This window comes from Camelus bactrianus, chromosome 22 (genome assembly GCF_048773025.1).
Source record: "Camelus bactrianus isolate YW-2024 breed Bactrian camel chromosome 22, ASM4877302v1, whole genome shotgun sequence".
Classification (NCBI taxonomy): domain Eukaryota; kingdom Metazoa; phylum Chordata; class Mammalia; order Artiodactyla; family Camelidae; genus Camelus; species Camelus bactrianus.
Window position 1 is genome coordinate 4,280,503 of NC_133560.1, and position 18,328 is coordinate 4,298,830.

An 18,328-nucleotide genomic window follows, 5' to 3' on the forward strand; every position below is an offset into this window, starting at 1 on the left:
GCTGCCACAAACTGACTCAGCTTGAAATTAACATCCAAAATGAAGCAGCGGATACACGTACGTATTCATGACTGTCAACTCCGCTCACGGGTCTGGGCCCTTCACTGCCTGAACTGGGGTGAAATCCCCACCCGTGTCATGGAGGTATGCACGGCTCTTCCAGGTCTCACCTAGGCTTCAAGGGCTTTTTCCCCCACAGACTGTCCTCAACGATTAAAAAGCTCTCAAGATTTTTACATCATGCAAAACTGAAAGACATTTCTGCAGATGGAGCACTTTCTCAGGCTTAAACCTTTTTTGCCTAAACTCACCAAGGGGGAAAAAGAAACATGACTCTACAAAGTCTCTGACCCTCACCACTCACAGGAGTAGAATGGCCTCAGCACAAGATGACTCTTCATATTGCAGGATGAGAACAAAATAAAGCCACCCCAACATCAGGCACTCCCAGAGACAGCGCTCAGCAGTCTTCTGCACTCACAGTTGTGCAGCCCTCACCACCATCTATTTCCAGAACACTTCATCACCCCAGAAGAAACCCCCTGTCACTAACAGTCACTCCTTAACAGCCCTCCACCCAGCCCCTTGCAACCATCACCTGCTCTCTGCCTCTGCATGTGCCTATTCTGGGCATTTGAGATCACTGAAATCAACAATATGTGGCCGTTTGTGTCTGGTTCTTTCACTTAACGTGCTGTTATCAAGGCTTGTCCATGTTGAAGTGGCATAAGCATCTCTCTCTCTCTCTCTTTTTTTTTTTTTTGAAAACGTTAAAGTTTTTTAGAAGGTGGTAAGTACTATCAAAAAGAGTATAGTGGAATATAAGGGACTAGGTTTCGAAGGGAAAAGGGCGGGTTGAGTAGTCAGGGTGGACTTCCCAAAGCAGGAGGACTTTTTCATCTTCCCTTTTAATTTTTTTCTTTTTTATTCACTCTTACATCTGAATAATGTTCCACTACATGGAGATACTACATTCTGTTCATCAATTCAGCAGCTATGTATGGATGAGGTCCAGAAGAATGAGTTTAAGAGGTGACTAGCAGGGATGGCATTTAAACAAAGGGCAAGATGTGCTTTAAACGAAAAGCCAACCAACAGAGGCACAAGGAAATTCACTGCGTTTCTGAGCAAAGTGCTTCCTTGCTTCGGCAGGACTACCATGCAGGGCTGGGGCGGATATTGGAAGGGATCACGGTGAGGGAGTCACCTGAGAAGACTCCCCACTGCAAGCAGCTCAGACAATTCTCCTCCCTCATCCTGTATTTTTAAAGCCATGTTTCTATGTTTCTCTTATTTCAAGTAATAGCACTTTAACTACACATCTGATCATCTGCATCAGACCACCTTACCTCCAAGCCACAGAAAATCATTCACTGACCGGAGCAGCTTCAGGACATAACGGTGATGGATCAGGGAGTCCTGCAGCATCCCAGCCTGCAGGCACAAACCCCACATGTGCCCTGTTGATGTCCAGAAATTAAAATGCGTGGAAATATCTCACTGCTGGTTCATGACATCTACCCCCAAATTACCCCCAAAATCATGCTGGCAAAGCACTATTCAACCCTCTCACTACAAAAAAAAAAAAAAAAAAGCTAAGAAGGCAAATTTAGGCTCTTCCATTGAAAACCAGCAACCGTCACTGCCAGTATCTCCGCTGGAATGCTCCTGACTTCAAAAACCACTGGGCAGTTACTTTTCAAACGTGTAACGCATATATGTATTCCACGTAGATGATATTACAGAAGGATTTTTCTTTTCAAAAGTTCCAGTTGCAACATTAGCACAAGAAAGCTTATGTTTCAGCTCTAAAAAAATTCAATTATCTTCCACTTTCTTAATGTTGATCCTATTATTATTTTATAAAGGGAGCTATGCTGCATATTATAAACCAACTGTTTGGCTTCTGCAAACAAGACCTTTATGACCTCACTATTTCAGAGCAAACTTTAATGATGCTTTGAGAGTTGGGGCCTGGGGCGCTCACTAACAGCTCTTTAAATACAGACAAGGATGTGCTATTAAGTAATGCAAAGGCTCTAACTCCACATTAACTCAGAAACCAAAGAAACTACACCAAAACGTTACTTTATCATTTTTAAATATTCCGATTCTTTTGAATATTAAATTTCTTAAAAGATATAATTTCTTTTTGAGAAAAACAACAGCTGTATTAAATTTCCTTTCACCAAGAAAGCAATCTTTATCAAGAATAAAAACCCCTATAAAAATCCAAAAGATGGGACGTTTCTAGCTAAGTGAACATGCAGATCTGAAAACAAACATATGTCCTATCAGATCTCACTCGAACGAGCACAACAAAGTACTAGCGCAACTACCCTAGAACTTACCTCTTCTGTTCCAAATGTTGGCTGAGCTAAGATCATCAGCCAAGGCAGGGAAGGAGAGAAGAGGAAAGTCCACCTGGCGGCCTCCATCTGTTTTCTTCCAGCCACAAGGTGCCTCAAGGGCGGCCCCACTAACAAGCCCTCCCCATAAGGAAATCCGTCATCCACATGCCCCTGCCATCCCCAGGCAGCCCCGACGCCCCACTCCCACTGATCACCTCCCAGCCTGTGAATGGTCTTCTAATGACCCCGCCAGTTGGTGGCAACCTTCCCCTCTTTCCCGCTACACACACACACACACACACAAACAGAGCCAAGGCAGCCTTCCCAAAGCACAAATTTGATCACATCAACCCCCCACTTCAAACCATTCAGAAGCTCCCTGGTAGAGTTCTAGCCCCACCCCTGACCCTGACCCTGACCGTGCTCGCCCACCCTCACCTCAGTACCCAGGTCCCCAGTGACCTCAGGGGCCCCCTGACTTGCTCTTACTTCCCACTTGCCTCCAGGCTCATTTTGACTGTTTCTCAAGGAAGCCTTCCCTCCCTCCAACCTCTGCAATTTGTTCCTCTGTTCCTAGAACTTTCTAGGTTAAGTCAACTTCTGACACTGCTAAGCTCCCAAGAAGCAATTACATTTTGCTTACTAATGTGGGTCCACCCTCTCTCCACTAGAAACTCAGAAGTGCACGTGTTATGAATAAATGAATGACGGGGTGGGTCTCAAAGGGAGAGACATACCTGCTCTCGCCCATCCCGGCCCTTCTTTCTGAAGAATATCAGAAGCAAAACCAGAAGTACCTTTCCTGAGGGTCACTTCCTGCTGACACCCTTCACTGCCTCCTGTGTCAGTTCTAGTAAAACCCAAGCTCCTCCTAAACCCTCCTCCCAGGCCCTCTCCAGTGTCCTCCCCAGCAGGGACACCATCCACCCTGGACCACAGAGGTCAGTCTCCATGAGTCCCCACCCCACAAACCTCCAGGCCTCTGCCCGGGCTGCACCTGCCACCTGAGCCACCTTCTTGACTCCTTCTCCTGGCTGACTCTTACTCTGTCCTCAGAACTGAATGGAGAGCCCATTTCTTCCAGGAAGTCCTCTCTGATAATGTCCTTTAGGTCTTGGCTGGGCTCACTCTACAGCAGCACTGCATGGTGACCAAGTGGTGTTTATCCACCCACTCCTCTGAGACCATGACATCTTGGAGGCCACGTGGGATAAAGGAGTGAGACGATAAGAGGGGTGGGAAGAGCAAAAAGCAAAATCAGAGCCCAAATCCCAAATTTAAGGATTCTTTCTCAGAAAAACAGAATAAAAATTTCATAAATGTGTCATTTGGTTACGATTTTTGTGGCTCATGGAAAGCAAGAGCTTGGTGTTCTAGTCCAAAAACCAAGTTACATACAAAGAAATGTATATATTCATATATAAAGCAAGCCAGAACTGCTCGACAACGGTTTGCAGTTAAATTCCAAAGGAAATTTGATAAAGGCAATTTCTCTCTCTCTCCTTTTTTTTTTTTTTTGGAATCATATAGTTTCAGAAGCGTTTGTATAACTAAGTGATGGCTACAGCCCATGATTCCGCACTGGAGTGTTTGGGGCTGAGGAAGCCCAGATTACATGCACTGTGAAAATGCAATCACACCAACACACTGACAGGCGCCCTAGTGGCTGAGCTGAATTTTCAAAGCAGACAACCTTACAATGGAACACAGTTCTATGTAGAAAGTAAGAAATGCAATGTTCTGTACTCAATTTCATACGTTATATGGGCCATTAACCAATAGTGCATCTTGTCTAATGAAACCCAAAAATAAATTGCCAACGTCGATTTTCTCCATCTGATCGTTTTATGTTAACATTGGTTATCAAACCCTCAATCCATACAGAAACCTCAGGCTTACACTGCAGCAGAGTTACATCCCGCGGAAGAAAGCCGATCAAGGAAGAACTGGAGAGTTCCCCTTCAGAAGCTGCTAAGTCTGGTTTTGCACCTGTACATCATTTGCAACCACGTCATCGTCAAAGGAGTAAGACCTAACCTCTGTGGGGCGTAAAATACTGCGTTGCTTCCGAACAATCAAAGAACACTGAGCTTTGTGAAACAGTCCTGAGGCACTTAAATCGCACTTTTTCTGAAAGGCTCCAAAACAGACCTACTTGACCATTCCAGGTACAACAGGGAGGTACCGGAATTAGTAGAGAAAACATGACCTTGAAGTCTGACAAGGCCCTTCTTGAATCCTGCTACAGCATTTACTAGTCACTAAATGGACCAATAACTTAACCCCTCTGAGAAGGCTTGCCAATCCGCAAAAGGGGGCTGCCACCACCCACCTGGGAGGCATGGGGGTGAATGCAACATGCAAGTAGGGCTGCCGACTGGTACCTGACACAGGGACTGGCTAGTTTCCCTCCGCTGCCCTTCTCCCCCTTTAAACTTGCACTGTTGCCTCTGGTAAGGGTCAAGCCCCCGCAAGAGACTGCCCGATTCTTCTGTGTATCCCCGGATACATGACTTACCCTTAGGAGGCCAGAAAAACTGCCTCCTCCCCAGTTACTATCAATATTCTTTAGAGTCTGGGTTTTTTTAACTCTATTTTGCAGGGAGACTATTCCAGAACTGTCCAAGCACCATTCTCCAGGTTGGCTCCCCTCCCAGCACCCATCCCTTTTCATCTCAGATCCTCTGTCTGATTGCCTTCTGTTCATGGGAAAGAGAGTCCGGTAGGGTGGGGACTCCCTAGGCCTCCCTCCCTAACTGACAGGTAAGTGTGACTACATTCTCCCCACTCCCCATTCCAACTCCAGCTTCTGAGGAGTCTCCCCTCCAGGACCCTGCAGCCTCTGCATCGTCCCAAGTCGCACACGTGGCCACGACCCTCCCTTTAGATTTCATCCTGGCTGGCCCTGCCCACCACCCGGCCCTTTAAGGATAAATGGCATTGCTCTGAAAATCCCAAATGCCGCTGACTGACACACCAAAGCTGCATTGTCTGGGCTTTCCTCCAACCGAGGCAAAGCCCTGCCCTCCATCAGCCTCAGTCTGCACCTCTTGAGAAGAGCTAAGCCACATGTAAGGCTGTGAACACCAGCTAAGAAGGACGAATCCCAACGTGTATCTCTAGTCCGGCACCTTCAGCTGAGCCCCAGGCTCATAGAACCGAGTGCCTCTTTGAAGTCCTAACTTCGATGACAAATGACATCTTAAAAATGCCTCATGTCCACCATTTACTCTGGAATTCGATTCCTGGCAGGTACCTCCCAGACTCCCCATTTTAGTAACAGCCCCAGCACCCACCTAGGTGTTTGAGTTCACATTCAATTTCCCCTGTTCCCTCCCACCAGCCCTGCCCTGGAATCAGTCCTGTTATTTCTGTCGCTAAGCCCATCTCAAGTCTGGTTCTGCAGGGACCATGGCCATCACCCCACAAGCTCACAGCATGGTGCAGTGAGTCACAGTCCTCCGAAGGGTGCTCCCTGGAGGAGGAGGCATCTCCTGCCGATGGTCACCTCAGAAGGCACTGGATTCTCACACAGGAGGACCAGGAGAAGGGACTCAAGGTTCTCCCGTGGTCTGAGCTTTGAAGGACCCGAGGTCTGGGGGAGCTCCTAATTAGCAGACACACTTGCCAGTGAGCAGATGAAGATGGAGGAACCCAGGCAAGGCTGTTCTCACTCTGACCCCTGGGCTCTCAGGAGCCATGGGAAAGGCCTGTGTCCAGGGCACAGCCCACCCATCACAGATCCCAGCCTACATTTGCCAACCCGGACAGCCTAGACTCCTTCTATTTGTGACACTTACTTCTTTTCTGTTCCCTCCGAGAATGTGATGGACTCTTTCAGAAAGTCTGGCCTGTCTCAAGCGAGACCAAGTCAGTGAAGGATGAAGTGTCCACATTTGGACCAGAGCATGAAAGGAGAAACAAGGCCTCATGGCCAGCATGATGGTGGTAGCCAAACCCTTCCCCCGGGGGAGATGAACCATGGTGGGGGTGAGAATGCAAGGTCCTAGTTCGGCCAAAGCATCTTCCTTCGGGTCTCACTATCGAAAACTAACGACACGGCTGTCAGTCTTGGACGTCAGCTGCAACAGACACAGAGTTAGCTATTTACTGCAAACGTGGGTTAAAAGTAAAGGCCGGTACAGGGAGGCCTGCAGGGCTGCTGAGGCAAACCACAGACCCGGCTCTGAATGCCCACTGGCTGAAGCAGAGAGGGAGCTACGGTCCCATTTAGCAGTCCGTTTGTCCACCAGATCCAGGTGAGCCAGCCTCTTTGGAGAAGGCCATGTTGTCCTGATACTCAGAAAAACCAGCCTCGTACAAGGAAAAAAAGAGTGGCATGGATTATAGACCCGGTACTGTCCCTTTATGAAGGCAAATTAAAATAAATGGCAGGGGGAAGTTGAATGCAAAAAAAAAAAAGTCACTGCTTCCTCCAACAGCATCCCCTGCAGCTGCTCACCCCCGAGCCGGCCACTTCCTCCTCACCAGTGACCGCCGGTCAGTAAGCGCCATCACGCACGTCACACAGTGACAGCCAGGAACGGCGTGCTGAGCACTTTTGTGTAAAAGCAGGAATTGAGCAAGGTGCTGCAGACTTTGACTTTCCAAGTTTAAATACTCCATGAAAAGAATCCCTCAGCAGCAGCCTAAATCAATTCGCATCTCACTTCTTCAAAACAAATTTAATAAGGGCGCATTTGTCACCAAATATAAGGAGGACCAAACAGGTTCCTCAAAGCAAGGATTTTAACAGGTATCAAACACCAGTGGGTGATGTGCTAACAAAGCAAATATTCCAAAAAATTAGAAAATAAAAAGTTGACTAGGATAATACATGGATCAAGGCAGCTGTTAAATTTTTGCTTTTTAAAGCGATGGAGACAGCACGGAGGGCAATCTTGCTATTTCCAATGCAGGGTGTGCACAGCCCACCTTTTCAGACGCAACAACATGCTCACAGGGCGGTACAAGAGAAAAAGGAAAAAAGAAAAAGGAAAAGAGGAACAAGCGAAAATTAGAAAGAAACAAGAACAAAAGTGACTTTGACAGCATGTACAAGATCTTACGTGAGTGTGATGAGGACAGGGACGTGGGGAAGGTAAGACCCACCCTCACCTCCTGCTCCAGGGAAGGCAGGGGCCTGTGGGGATCGGCGCTGCCGGGGGACATCAACTTGGTCATAGTCCCAAACCAAAATTCCACCTACATGCGTCTAGATAGCTTTTGAGCTACAAAATGTGGTTGCATTTCAGGCTGGAAAGTTTTACTCACTCCCACCAAGAGCAGCAGGAGAGAATTAGGCTCTGCTCCTGCACCAAAACATTGTTTTATAAATTAATGACTGCAGAACAGTAAAAGGAACAATGGAGTAAAAGTGACTGGAGAACGTGCTTGACCCGAGCTCACTGGCCGCGTTATCTCACTGACGTTCAGATGCTGGCTGGGCGCTTATTGTACCAAAACAGACAGATCCACCAGGATGGAGTTTTAATGCGCTGCTGTATTTTGATGCCGAGAACCATGACTGATACACGAGGTTCTGGGTAAACAATGGTGACAGTGTCAAACACTATGGGCTAAGCACACATCCAGCTACTCCGCCAAATCCCAAGGACAGACTTCAAAAGGCAAAAAAAAGCTGGCATTCTCTGGTGGGTCTACAGACTCAGAGTCAAGCAGTTGCTGAGCAAACATGTCACCAGTGCCTCCTATGACAAAAGAGGAGGCACTGGACAGGGGGCTGGGGCAGGGCTCCAGGCTTCCACTGCTCACCCACCGGTCTGTGCAGGGGGAGAAGACAGTCCCTGCTTACATTGCATCGATGCACCTACCCGGACTAACGCCTGGGGGCTCAGCAGGAGGTGACAGGTGAGGTGAACGGAGCCAGTCTGGGAGTGGCCCGGTGCTGGCAGCTGTGCCTTCAGCAGTGCCCGGGCTCCTAAAGTTGCCACCTCATCTCCAAGTAGCAGAAGGGGAGTGTGGACATGTAGATCACAGGGCCCTGTGAGGACAAGTACAGATCATGGCCATGACATGCCTTGCCCCTTCCTTAAGCCATAGAGGAATGTCCGGGAAGGAACTGAAAATTCATCCAGAGTTTGACAGGCACCACAGGCAGGTGGGACTCGGGTCCCCTGTGCCTCTCACTCACAGGGCTGGTCTGGACTTTCTTTTTATCAATTCTCTAGAATCTTCTCCTCCAACTGACCAACAACCAGAAAGTAGGATCTCATCTTAGGTAAGTTCAAGAATCGCAGAGCACCGCCTCCACAGCGGGCCCGGCAGCACGTGCCAGGTCCTCCGACCGTCACCTGTGGGACCGCCATGAGCGCTCTCCAGACTCAAGGCCCGAGGCTGTAGGCCGGGGGGACACAGCTTCCCTCACTCTCCCCAGCAAAGTGGGACCAACTCTTGGCAAAGACATCTCAACCTCTCCTGCCCGAGGGACAGCACGATGGACAAACGGGGAAACAGAGCACAAGATGGGGGTTAGGCAGCTCAGAAGATCTCGTCTGCACTTTCGAGGCAATGTGAGGACTTTGACGTAATCACAGGGACAAAGTGAAGATGAACCTTTCCCTGCTCTGTCCCATACTCCGTGACAAGCCTTTTCCTGTGTAAATAGTTCATTCGGAAGTCCCTGGCGGTGTTTCTGATGTCCTAACCTGGCATGGTGACTGTCGGGCATGAATAGAGGGCCTGAGCCATGCAGGTGCTGGGCCTAAGAGTCAGGAGACACCTGCTCCACCCTCAGCTCAACCAGAGCCTCGTTCTGCATCTCGGGATTCAGCATCTTATCTATAAGCAAAGGGATGAGACTGTCCCAGGAAAGGCTGCCCAACAGTAATGAAATGAGATCCATTTAAAAAGTTTCCCATTTGCCACATTTAAAAAGTAAACAAAGAAATAAACAAAAAACAAATACTAGAAACTGATTTTAAGAACAGACCTTACTTATTCTACTGTATGTAAAATACTATCATTTTGACATGTAATCAATATAGAAAGTAACAAGGTAGATTACATTCCTTTTACTAGATAAGTCTCAGCGTCTCATGTGCATTTGACCTACAGCACATGTCAGCTCAGACCAGCCTCCTCCCCAGTGCTCCTAGCATCAGTGGCTGTGGCTACTCTATTGGACAGCAACTCCAGGGGTCCCACCAGGGGTCCTGGCTGAAAAGCGGGAGAAAGTGTCCACAATAACCATAAAAGGATCGCTCTGAAACAAAGGCGGATTCACTTTTAAATGTCTGTAAACCGGCGGGCTGCACCTCCCTCCACCCTTGGCTACAAGACAGCCCTCTTCCTTGCTGATCCCTTCCTGGATGTAGGGAAGCAATCTGGCACACAGCGAGGGTGGCCGGGCTTCCAGGTAGACTTACCTGCTGTCTGTGTCCAGTCCCATGAAGTCCTCCTTCTCAAACAAGGTGCAGAGGAGTGGGAACTTGTCCCCAGACTTGTCGGGTCCCATCCAGCCACTTGTACTTGAGCATGATGAAGAGTGACTCAGTGAAGTCCTCGATCCACTTCTCCACCAGCCTGCAGTCCTCGTAGTTTGAAGGCCACGTTGGTGCGCGGCTGCTCGGCTACCTCCCCATGCAGCAAAAAGACAAATAGCTGAGAGACATTAACGAGGTGCCATACAGCTCCTCTGCACGTGGAGCTTCTCGAAGGCCTTGGCCGAGAGGCAGTCTGCAATGGTGACAAGGCCCACTACATTGCTGTGGGTCTGGAAGTCGCTCCACCCATTCTCAGGCACATAGTGGTGCCTGTAGTGGATACAGAGTGCCCACTGGGAGCCGCACAGGCTGATTTGGCTCACCAAGGAGATTCGCTTATAGATGCAAAAGAAATTCTCCTCTGAGATGATCCCAAAGGCTTGGATCACCACGGGGAGAATCTGGTCGTTCTCAGCGCACTGCACGTAGAGAGGGATGCTCATGTTGCAGCCCCTGATGAGAGGGGAGAGGAGATCGAGATACATACTCTGCTGTGGGCCCCTCTGGGTTGTGGTGACCTGGTGTGTACCAGCCAGAAGGCAAGGGAAGCCCAAGCAAAGGCGGGGGTACAGTTTATCCTCAGTGTCTGCACATGGCTACCATAGGTCGGATCACATTACCCAGCTTTTGGTCCAGGCTTCCTGCCCATGCAGACCAGGGTCATTTCTTGTTTTCTGTTCCAAGCACCTAGCCAGACCCTGATGCAAAGTCAGTGCTCAAAACTGCTGAATAAAGAAATGAACAAAGGAACTGCTTTCCACACCCCTTTAAGCAGAATATAAAGAAAAGAACCACAGTGGGATCAAAAGATCTGGATTTCAACTCCAATTTATTTGAACTCCTAAGCTGCAGAATAATGGATAAGATAACTTGCTTTGGGGAGGAGGGTACAGTTCAGTGGTAGAGCACGTGCTTAGCAAGTACGAGGTCCTGTGTTTAATACCCAGTACCTCATTTTAAAAAGTGAAACAAATAAACAAACCTAATTACCCTCCTCAAAAAAATATTTTTAACTCAAAATTCAAAAAAACACCTTGCAATTGACACAACATTGTAAACTTGACTATACTTCAATTAAAAAAAAAGAAAATCCTTGCCTAACAAGAATATATCTGGATTACAGAAGTTTGCAAATGTAAAATGCCTAGGTTACAACCTGCATAAAAAGTGGGGACTGTACAAATTTATTATCCCTACTTTATGAGCTATATTTCCTTTGGGGTGGGTTATAACCTCTCAGAGCTAATTTTCTCAGATTAAAAAACAGAAAATATTACCTGATTCTCAGTACTGCTGAAGAATCTGATAACCCTATTAAAGCATCTGACACACAGAGGTTACTCAATAAATATTTGTTGAATGAATGAATAAACATGCAAGTGAATGCTGCCCCTGCTACAGACCATCACAATTGTACTGCCTGGAAATCCCAAGCCCATGTTCCACCCGACTCTACATTAACCATGTGGGTGAACTGTGCAGGTCTGTGTGCTTCTCTAAGCCCCAGTTTAATCATGAATAGAAATGAGGGCAATAACACAAACCTCAAAGGGTTAGTGAGTCAGTAATGAATTGTCCCTGAATTTTGCAAGATTGAACCATTAAGGAAAATTGGGCAAAGGGTCCATAGGCCCTCTCCATATTATCTCTTACAACTACATGGGAATCTACATTACATCACAAAATTAAAAGTCTAATTTTTTAAAGAGGCTATTGAGGTTAAATGAGCTCACTGTCTCAAATAAGGAACACACAGCACAAATAGGACAATCCCTAGACCATGAGATACACTCAGTTAAATTACCCACTGAACCCACTGGTCCCTCCAACTTCAGAACACGAGGATGGGTCCTCGTGGCCAGAGGCCACTGCACCTGAAGCTAACAAAGCTAATGGTCCCCACTTCCAAGAGCCCCTGTCACCACCCTAGGTCTAAGTTTGTGTTTGTAATTTTTTTCTTTTTATTAAATAGAAACCCCCAATTGCATAGCCTTCAGGTCACCAAAATCTGACCACAGAGATCAAGATGGCAGCCCTTCTTGGTGAAACAATAAAATGAAAAGCCATTTCCACAAGAACTCTGTGTAAATCTACTAGGGAACTTCATCCTGGACTGAGGGGAAGAGGACTGGGGAGGAGGGGGCAATCTGGGGCACAGAGAACCATGGGCCACCTGTCCCACGATGGACTTTAGTTTCAACACTCACCCTCTAGGAACTTCAAAATACACACAGAGTGCTATGGACAAGATTTTTTTTTTTTTAAAGAAATCACTGACTCCCTAGCAGGTCTTGTTTCTACTGAGACACAAATGGATTATGTGTATAATGTTTCTCAAAACCCTAAAATACTATCACCCCAACTTGACACATGAAGAAACTGAGGGAGAGAGGTTTATCATCTTGTGCAAGATTAGAGAGAGGCCACATCAGACACCGTATTTAAACCCAATCCCCTGCTCCATTGCTCACACTAGAAAGTGTGATACACTGCCCCTTTCCTGCCCTTTCCCTGCAGTAAATCTCTGAAGAGTCTTTTCTGTGCCACCTGGAATCACAATCACATCAGTTTTCCACAAAGAGCTATGTCACTCCTTGGAGGACGTATCAAAATCTAAAGGGTTGGAATGGGAGGAGAGATTTGCATTTTCTGTTTCTCAAAGGAAACATGGCTTTAAAAGAAACTGAAAAGGACTTATCTAGGCTATGGTCTCATTGTACAGAGAAGGAAACGGAGGCTCAGAAGAGATTAGGAAAGGTCCTTATTAACAAATATTGCCTGAGTGCAGCAGCAAGCCAGCCCTGGGCACTGCTGTGGGAGGATCTGGGAGGCCCAGGAGAATGAGTGTTAGAAAAAGGAAAGAGAAGAAGCATACAAGGCGCTGTCTCTACATCACCATAACATGGAATTCCAGCAAATTATCCAGTATGGGTGCAGCCAACATTAAGATTGGCTAGAGAGGTTATAGAAACCTGGAAGTCTCAAGCATAGTGGAAATTCCAACATTTACTATGTTTTTTTCCCAGTTCAAGCATCAGCTCAGTGGGCACTCTGTACCAGGGACTACATGAGGCCTGGAGTTCTCCCAAATACAGATCTCTATTACCACATGTGCAAACCACATAAAGGCCACCAGAAGAAAAGAGCCCACAGATAAGATGGAATTACTGAAACTGAAAGCAGCCAAGCAGCATATATTAACTAGGAAAAATGGTGCTGCTAGAAATGGACTCATGGGCATAGAAACAAACTGTGGTTAGCAGGCAGGAAAAGGGGGATTAACAGATACACATTAATTAATATAAAATAAATGACAAGGACCTGCTATATAGCACAGGGAACTATATTCAAGTTCTTGTAATGATTTGTACTAAAAACAATCTAAAAGGAATATATATATGCATATGTTAATAACTGAATCTCTGCTGTCACCTGAATCTAACATTGTAAGTTAACTACACTTCAATAAAAAATAATTAGAAAAATAAAATTAAGTCATTAAAAAAAATAAAAGAACACTGTAATACCTGTAGCTGTAGGTGGTGGAGAATTCTGGCTGCAAGCAGCAAGTCCACTGGATCACTCCAGCACTGACTATCACCCTTTCTGACCATCAGAGAGTCACTTGGCTTCACTGAGGTTACTTTTCTCTTCTGTGAAAGGCTACAATTGCAACTAACAATGTATAGAATTTCATCATTCACAAGCCCAACAATTAGTGAGGACCTCCCATGGGCCAGGCTCTGGAGAGATGAAAAGATAAGGTCTCAGATATATTCATGGGTAGAAGAAGTTTTTGCCATAAAGACATTAATTCTTCCTGTTTTGGTAGACAGATTCAATGCAATTCTGATTAGAATGCCTATCAGATTTTTCATGGAATGTAACAAGTTAATTTATGGTCAGGAAAAGCCAAGAAACTTCTTTAGAACCACCACTGGGGAAGAGTGGATAGGTCATTGATTTCCACTGTTCTTTCTGAAGTGATGAAAACGTTCTGGAATAATAATGCTTGCACAACTGTGAATATGCTAAAAGCTGCTGAATTGTACCATTTAAATGGGTGGACTTCATGGTGTGTGAACAATATCATAATAAAGCTATTATATGAAAAAATATTTCTTGACAATTATTTTCACCTCTATACAACTAGTCTGCCACACAATTTAAGAAAAACAAAAAACCAAAACAAACCAAACTGTGCCAGGAGCTATTTAGGACTGCAATGTCCCTAGGTCTCCAACGCCTCTGGTGGTGATGTTCCTGTTAACACACACTAGCTGGGCTGGGCTACTTAGGGACTGTAACTATCTTTCTAAAATCGACGTTCACACGTTTCACCCTGGGAGAGGGAAGCCTGGAGGATGTCACAGCCTCATGCCTTCAGATCATTTTTAACTGAACCAAGCCCTGCTTTCAACACTGTAATCACTCTCACTATATAAACACGTGACATCATCAAGCACCGCCATCATAACACCTGAAAGTGTTCAAGGAATTTACCTGCGGCAGAAACACTGAGGGAGACGGAAGTGCCCTCAGCACTGACGCTCCATTTTGCCGACTTCACCAGGAGAAGCTGGTATTTACAGCCTGAGGCTCTCAGCCCGGGGAGCAGCGCCCACGCCACTGAGCTGGTCCTGAGGGAGCGGGAAAAGGAGAGGAGGGCAGCCCCGGGGTCACGGGGCAGGGAAAGCGGGGTGGGGGACGCGGGCTACAGCCCCGCTCGGAGGCCAGACCCAGCCCCAGCCGCCCGCCCCCGTCCGGGTCCGCAGACCCTGCCCGCCCGGGACACAGCCCGCCCAGGGGCGGGGACGGGCCGGCGCCCGAGGAGAGGCAGCCCGGGAGGAGAGGACTCGCGGGCGGGAGAGGGGAAAGGGACGCCAGCCGCGGACTGAGGGGAGCCTGGCTGGGGCGAGAGGCGGCAGGTGAACACCTGGCCCTGGACAGCTGTGGCCGGGGCGCCGGGGCAGGTGGCGCGGGCAGAGGGGCCTGGCCCGAGCAATTCAGCTGAACACAAGCTGACTCGCGCCCTCGCGGGCTTTGACACGCGGACCGCCCTCCTGCAGCCGCCTTGAACTTTCCCGTGAGCCCCTACCTTGCACTTCCACAGCCGGAGGCCCCGGCCCCAGGCAGGAGCCAAAGGCCTACCGGTCGACAGAGCTGAGAAGCCTTTGGGGCCGATCCCCGGCTCGGAGCTGGAGCTTCCAAACCTCGGTCCAGCTGGCACCGACTGCGCATGAGCAGGAGGGCCAGCGATCCTCTGGGTTCTGCGAGAGAAGGTGGGGAAACAAGGGAGGGAGAAGATGGGAGGAGGAGGGGAGAAGGGGAAAAGTGGAGGGAGACAGATGGACAGGAGGTGCAGAGAGAAGGGAGGGATCTAGAGAGGGGAGGGGAGTAGCAGAGATGGAGAGAAAAAGCTTTACCTCTGGGGGCATCCCGACACAGGCGGCAGTCCTGCCTCTGTACCCTTCTCTAACACTTCAAGGCCCGCAGCTCAAATTTTCCCTCACTTGTCCACCCCTCCAGCCGAGGCCTCTGCAGAATCCCTACGGGTATCACATCCGTTGCCCCCACGCGGAGCTGGGTTTCCTGTTGCTCTCGGAACCAAGCACCCGCGGGTGTTGCCGCTCAGAACTACCTTGGGAAGAGTATATATTCCCCTTTTACACGCTGAGAAACAGGCAGGCACGATCTCTGCCTTAGCTCCACTGTCCCAGGTGTTGGGCTGCCTGGGAGCGGGAGGTACAAGATCAGAGCCCCAGACAGAGCAGACTGCCTGAGTGTTGGTGCATAGTCCCCATCCCTCCTGGGTAAACCACACACCACCCTAGTGGAACCATCAAGGGCTCACAGTAGGTCCCTGGGTGTGGGAGAGCTGTCCTCAGTTCCAGTGCCCAGCTTGCTAGGTAGATAGGAGTGTTACTGAGTCCAAATTCATTCTCCTCAGTGCAGGACAGGCCAATAATTTGGGAGACCAGGTGTTGGGGCATGGAATAGCCAGTTTCTCTAGACCTTGATAGCAAAATAATGTCCTGGAAAACCATCTCCCCAAGTCAGAATTCAGGCTCCTTTCCTACATGCTTGGTTGTAGCAAACTTCTCGGTGTAGGAATTCTTTGTTGTTAGAATCCTTTGTTCTTGCAGCTATCTGCCTGGGTCAAATCTCTGTAAACCCCCAGCAAAACAAACGTTATTTTCTATTCTGTAAATTGTTATCTTTATATGAATGGAAAGTGTTAAATATCCTTAAAGGTCAGAGCCTTGAAAATAGGCTCTCCTGTATATTTCAGGCTCTAGGCAACATTGTTTCACAAGCAAGATGAAGCCTAGGAGACAGAGCACAGGGTTAAAGTCAAAGGAAAAGATCTAGTATGGAGTCAGATTTGCTCTTTTCTATTACCCGGGCAGAAGGCACTTGAGGATTTAAACCCCTTTAAGTTAAAAATAAGTAAAAGTTTAAAGGAATTTACATACATAGGTGGGAACGTGCATAGCATACCTGGAAAAGCACACAAAGGATAGTAAACAGTGGCATCTCCAGGGAGGGCTGAAAGAACAGAGGATGAGGGAAAACTTCTTTCACTTGTGTATTTTTGTGCTCTGTTTGAATTTTTTTAACCATATGCATGGATTTCTTTTTCAGTTAAAAAACAATTGTAATGGAGCAAAGGAGTAATTAGCACAGCAAATACAGCAGCCATGGAATCACTGAGCCATCAGTTTTAATTTAAGCCAGGAAACATTTATTGACTCTCTCCTATGTGCCCAGTGCTCTTTTAAGAGTTCTTTTATTATTTTTATTATTATTTTTTTTTATTTTTATTTTATAAAATAATAACATGCTATCCCTCACCCCTGCCCAGGGTTGGCGGAAAACCAACTGAGTTTTTCTTGAGTTGTTTTCCAAGGAGTAGAGATGATTTATAAACAGAACACATCTTCCAGGCAAAAGAGTCGGAGTGGTTTTCCAGCAGGCCAGACAGCTATGAAGGGTTTACAATAGAGGCGCCCAGAAGCTGAGAGAGAAAGCCTCCAGGATCCTACAACAAGCTGCCCAAAGTGCCTTCTCCATGGCACTACAGAAATAGGAAAGAACAAATATGACTCCATATTAGATCTGTTCTTCTGACTTTAACCCTGTGCCCTGTTTCCTAGGTTTAGTCTTGTTTGTTCTGCACCTTTTGTAAAACAATGTTGCCTAGAGCCTGAAATATACAGGAGAACCTATTCTCAAGGCTCTGACTTTAAAGGATATTAACACTTTTCCATTCATATAAAGATAACAAGTTACAGAATAGAAAATAACATGTGTTTGTTGGAGGTTTACACAGATCTGACCCAGGTGAAGAGCGGCAAGAACAAAAGATTCTAACAACAATGAATTCATAAACCAAGTTTGCAACAACCAAGCATTCCTGCTTCCCCTTTTTAATATAAAAAGAGCTTGAATTCTGACTTTGGGAGATGGTTTTCCAGGACATTAGACTTCCATCTTCTCAGCTGGCTTTCCAAATTAAAGTCGCTATTTCTTGCCCCAAAACCTGGTCTCCCGATTTATTGGCCTGTAATGCACGACCAGAACAAGTCTGGACTTGGAAACACAAACATACATTGAAAGTAAACATTTGGTATATTAAATGACTTGCTTCCACTCTTCTTCCTGACATTTTCTTCTCTTGAAAACTCCTGCTATGTTTATTAAAACCCTGTCATGTGGACACATTTGCATCTCTAGCCACTACCCTTCCAGGTAAGAACTGATGCCAAGAAGTCAATGGAAGTTGCCAGAAAAGAGCAGAAGTGGTTACTGGCTGATGTTCAGGAGCAGGCTGGGACACCTGACAAGATGTCATAAGTACGGATAGACAGCTGGGCACCAAAGGAGAAGCTTCTAAGCCTCCATGAGGGACTTGTTGGATAGGAAGGAAAAGTCCCAACCTATAGCTCTGATCCCACCAAGAGCTTCCTTGGCGAGGCTGGACAATTCACTTAAATTCTCTAGGCCCGTGCTGTCCAACATGGGAGCCACCAGCCACATTCAGGATTATGAAGTTACTCTGTAGCCAGACAGAATTATAAATACATATTTTATTGCAAAGGTTCAGCAAGTATAATATTTAAAAACATTATTTGTTATCTTGCCCTAACGAGTTATTTTTGTATGTCTAGCTTTCTGTGGTTTGCAATGCCTGCGACTAATGTTTCCCTTACAGTGAGTTATTTTGAAATTATAAGTTACTGGACACAGTACCCTCATATCACACTTGAAAAAAATTGATCCACATAATCAAGGTGATCTGACTTAGTAGTAATGAGCAGGGGCTCTGGGGTCAGCCAGCCTGAGTATAAATTCTCACTCTGCCTCCAGGGGATTCTGTGTGAATCTTGGAAACATTGTTATTGTTGTTGTTGTTGTTGTTGTTATTTGTGTCTCTTTTTCCTTCCCTTTTAAATAGCGAGGAATATGTAG

At 46.9% G+C, this 18,328-nt stretch overlaps 1 pseudogene; it reads right to left on the reverse strand.

Moving 5' to 3' along the window:
• Positions 1-13,375, reverse strand: part of LOC141574702 (trafficking protein particle complex subunit 9-like) — a 62,945-nt pseudogene extending 49,570 nt beyond the window's left edge.
• Between the last annotated feature and the right edge of the window lie 4,953 nt (positions 13,376-18,328).